This window comes from Delphinapterus leucas, chromosome 11, assembly GCF_059928025.1.
Source record: "Delphinapterus leucas isolate spDelLeu-1000000601 "Yukka" chromosome 11, BTC_Dleu_Yukka2, whole genome shotgun sequence".
In the NCBI taxonomy this organism is placed as follows: Eukaryota; Metazoa; Chordata; class Mammalia; order Artiodactyla; family Monodontidae; genus Delphinapterus; species Delphinapterus leucas.
The window spans coordinates 102717501-102721764 of NC_143139.1; positions in this window are offsets into that span (position 1 = coordinate 102717501).

The window sequence follows — 4264 nt, forward strand, 5'->3', positions numbered from 1 at the left end:
CGGGTAAGGATTAGGGTTAGGGTTAGTGTTAGGGTTAGGGGATGGGGGCGGTTTAGGGTACAGGTTAGTGTACGACAACGGTTTAGGGTGAGCGTACGTGTTAGGGTACGGGTTAGTGTTAGCGTACGGGTTAGGATTAGGGGACGGGTGAGGGTAAGGCTTCGGGTAAGGGTTAGGGTTAGGGTTAGGGTTAGGGTTACGGTTAGGGGACGGGTACGGTTTAGGGTACAGGTTAGGGTACGACAACAGTTTTGGGTGAGCGTACATGTTAGGGTATGGGTTAGTGTTAGCGTACGGGTTAGGATTAGGGGACGGGTGAGTGTAAGGCTTCGGGTAAGGTTTAGGGTTAGGGTTAGGGTTAGGGTTAGGGGTAGGGGACGGGGACGGTTTAGGGTACAGGTTAGGGTACGACAACGGTTTAGGGTGAGCGTACGTGTTAGGGTACGGGTTAGTGTTAGCGTAAGGGGTAGGATTAGGGGACGGGTCAGGGTAATGCTTCGGGTAAGGCTTAGGGTTAGGGATAGGGTTAGGGTTAGGGTTAGGGGACGGGGACGGTTTAGGGTACAGGTTAGGGTACGACAACGGTTTAGGGTGAGCGTACGTGTTAGGGTACGGGTTAGTGTTAGCGTACGGGTTAGGATTAGGGGACGGGTGAGGGTAAGGCTTCGGGTAATGGTTAGGGTTAGGGTTAGGGTTAGGGTTAGGGTTAGGGGACGGGGACGGTTTAGGGTACAGGTTAGGGTACGACAACGGTTTAGGGTGAGCGTACGTGTTAGGGTACGGGTTAGTGTTGGCGTACGGGTTAGGATTAGGGGACGGGTCAGGGTAAGGCTTCGGGTAAGGGTTAGGGTTAGGGTTAGGGTTAGGTTTAGGGTACGGGGACGGGGACGGTTTAGGGTACAGGTTAGGGTATGCCAACGGTTTAGGGTGAGCGTACGTGTTAGGGTACGGGTTAGTGTTAGCGTACGGGTTAGGATTAGGGGACGGGTGAGTGTAAGGCTTCGGGTAAGGGTTAGGGTTAGGGTTAGGGTTAGGGTTAGGGTTAGGGGACGGGGACGGTTTAGGGTACAGGTTAGGGTACGACAACGGTTTAGGGTGGGCGTACGTGTTAGGGTATGGGTTAGTGTTAGCGTACGGGTTAGGATTAGGGGACGGGTGAGGGTAAGGCTTCGGGTAAGGGTTAGGGTTAGGGTTAGGGTTAGGGTTAGGGTTAGGAGACGGGGACGGTTGAGGGTACACGTTAGGGCATGACAACGGTTTAGGGTGAGCGTACGTGTTAGGGTACAGGTTAGTGTTAGCGTACGGGTTAGGATTAGGGGACGGGTGAGGGTAAGGCTTCGGGTAAGGGTTAGGGTTAGGGTTAGGGTTAGGGGACGGTGACGGTTTAGGGTAAAGGTTAGGGTACGACAACGGTTTAGGGTGAGCGTACGTGTTAGGGTACGTGTTAGTGTTAGCGTACGGGTTAGGATTAGGGGACGGGTGAGGGTAAGGCTTCGGGTAAGGGTTAGGGTTAGGGTTAGGGTTAGGGTTAGGGTTAGGGGACGGGGACGGTTTATGGGACAGGTTAGGGTACGACAATGGTATAGGGTGAGCGTACGTGTTAGGGTACGGGGTAGTGTTAGCGTACGGTTTAGGATTAGGGGACGGGTGAGGGTAAGGCTTCGGGTAAGGGTTAGGGTTAGGGTTAGGGTTAGGGTTAGGGTTAGGGGACGGGGACGGTTTAGGGTACAGGTTAGTTTACGACAACGGTTTAGTGTGAGCGTACGTGTTAGGGTACGGGTTAGTCTTAGCGTACGGTTTAGGATTAGGGGACGGGTGAGGGTAAGGCTTCAGGTAAGGGTTAATGTTAGGGTTAGGGTTAGGGTTAGTGGACGGGGACGGTTTAGGGTACAGGTTAGGGTACAACAACGGTTTAGGGTGAGCGTACGTGTTAGGGTATGGGTTAGTGTTAGAGTACGGGTTAGGTTTAGGGGACGGGTGAGGGTAAGGCTTCGGGTAAGGGTTAGGGTTAGGGTTAGGGTTAGGGTTAGGGTTAGGGGACGGGGACGGCTTAGGGTACAGGTTAGGGTACGTCAACTATTTAGGGTGAGCGTACGTGTTAGGGTACGGGTTAGTGTTAGCGTACGGGTTAGGGTTAGGTGACGGGTGAGGGTAAGGCTTCGGGTAAGGATTAGGGTTAGGGTTAGGGTTAGGGGACGGGGACGGGGACGGTTTAGGGTACAGGTTAGAGTACGAGAACGGTTTAGGGTGAGCGTACGTGTTAGGGTAAGGTTTAGTGTTAGCATACGGGTTAGGATTAGGGGAGGGGTGAATGTAAGGCTTCGGGTAAGGGTTAGGGTTAGGGTTAGGGTTAGGGTTTGGGTTAGGGGACGGGGACGGTTTAGCGTACAGGTTAGGGTACGACAACGGTTTAGGGTGAGCGTACGTGTTAGGGTACGGGTTAGTGTTAGCGTACGGTTTAGGATTAGGGGACGGGTGAGGGTAAGGCTCCGGGTTAGGGCTGGGTTAGGGTTAGGGTTAGGGTTAGGGTTAGGGTTAGGGGACGGGGACGGTTTAGGTTACAGGTTAGGGTACGACAATGGTTTAGGGTGAGCGTACGTCTTAGGGTACGGGTTAGTGTTAGCGTACGGGTTAGGATTAGGGGACGGGTGAGGGTAAGGCTTCGGGTAAGGGTTAGGGTTAGGGTTACGGTTAGGGGACGGGGACGGGGATGGGGACGGTTTAGGGTACAGGTTAGGGTACGACAACGGTTTAGGGTGAGCGTACGTGTTAAGGTACGGGTTAGTGTTAGCGTACGGGTTAGGATTAGGGGACGGGTGAGGGTAAGGCTTCGGGTAAGGGTTAGGGTTAGGGTTAGGGTTAGGTTTAGGGTACGGGGACGGGGACGGTTTAGGGTACAGGTTAGGGTACGACAACGGTTTAGGGTGAGTGTACGTGTTAGGGTACGGGTTAGTGTTAGCGTACGGGTTAGGATTAGGGGACGGGTGAGGGTAAGGCTTCGGGTAAGGGTTAGGGTTAGGGTTAGGGTTAGGGTTAGGGGACGGGGACGGTTTAGGGTACAGGTTAGGGTACGACAACGGTTTAGGGTGGGCGTACGTGTTAGGGTATGGGTTAGTGTTAGCGTACGGTTAGGATTAGGGGACGGGTGAGGGTAAGGCTTCGGGTAAGGGTTAGGGTTAGGGTTAGGGTGAGGGTTAGGGTTAGGAGACGGGGACGGTTGAGGTTACAGTTTAGGGTACGACAACGGTTTAGGGTGAGCGTACGTGTTATGGTAGAGGTTAGTGTTAGCGTACGGGTTAGGATTAGGGGACGGGTGAGGGTAAGGCTTCGGGTAAGGGTTAGGGTTAGGGTTAGGGTTACGGGAAGCGGACGGGGACGGGGACAGTTTAGGGTACAGGTTAGTGTACGACAACGGTTTAGGGTGAGCGTACGTGTTAGGGTACGGGTTAGTGTTAGCGTAAGGGTTAGGATTAGGGGACGGGTGAAGGTAAGGCTTCGGGTAAGGGTTAGGGTTAGGGTTAGGGTTAAGTTTAGGGGACGGGGACGGGGACGGTTTAGGGTACAGGTTAGGGTACGAGAACGGTTTAGGGTGGGCGTACGTGTTAGGGTACCAGTTAGTGTTAGCGTACGGGTTAGGATTAGGGGACGTGTGAGGGTAAGGCATCGGGTAAGGGTTAGGGTTAGGGTTAGGGTTAGGGTTAGGGGTCGGGGACGGTTTAGGGTACAGGTTAGTGTACGACAACGGTTTAGGGTGAGCGTACGTGTTAGGGTACGGGTTAGTGTTAGCGTACGGGTTAGGATTAGGGGACGGGTGACTGTAAGGCTTCGGGTAAGGGTTAGGGTTAGGGTTAGGGTTAGGGTTAGGGTTAGGGGACGGGGACGGTTTAGGGTACAGGTTAGGGTACGACAACGTTTTAGGGTGAGCGTACGTGTTAGGGTACGGGTTAGTGTTAGCGTACGGGTTAGGATTAGGGGACGGGTGAGGGTAAGGCTTCAGGTAAGGGTTAGGGTTAGGGTTAGGGTTAGGGTTAGGGGACGGGGACGGTTTAGGGTACAGGTGTAGGGTACGACAACGGTTTAGGGTGAGCGTACGTGTTAGGGTACGGGTTAGTGTTAGCGTACGGGTTAGGATTAGGGGACGGGTGAGGGTAAGGCTTCGGGTACGGGTACGGGTACGGGTTAGGGTTAGGGTTAGGGTTAGGGGACGGGGACGTTTTAGGGTACAGGTTAGGGTACGAAAACGATTTTGGGTGAGCGTACGTTG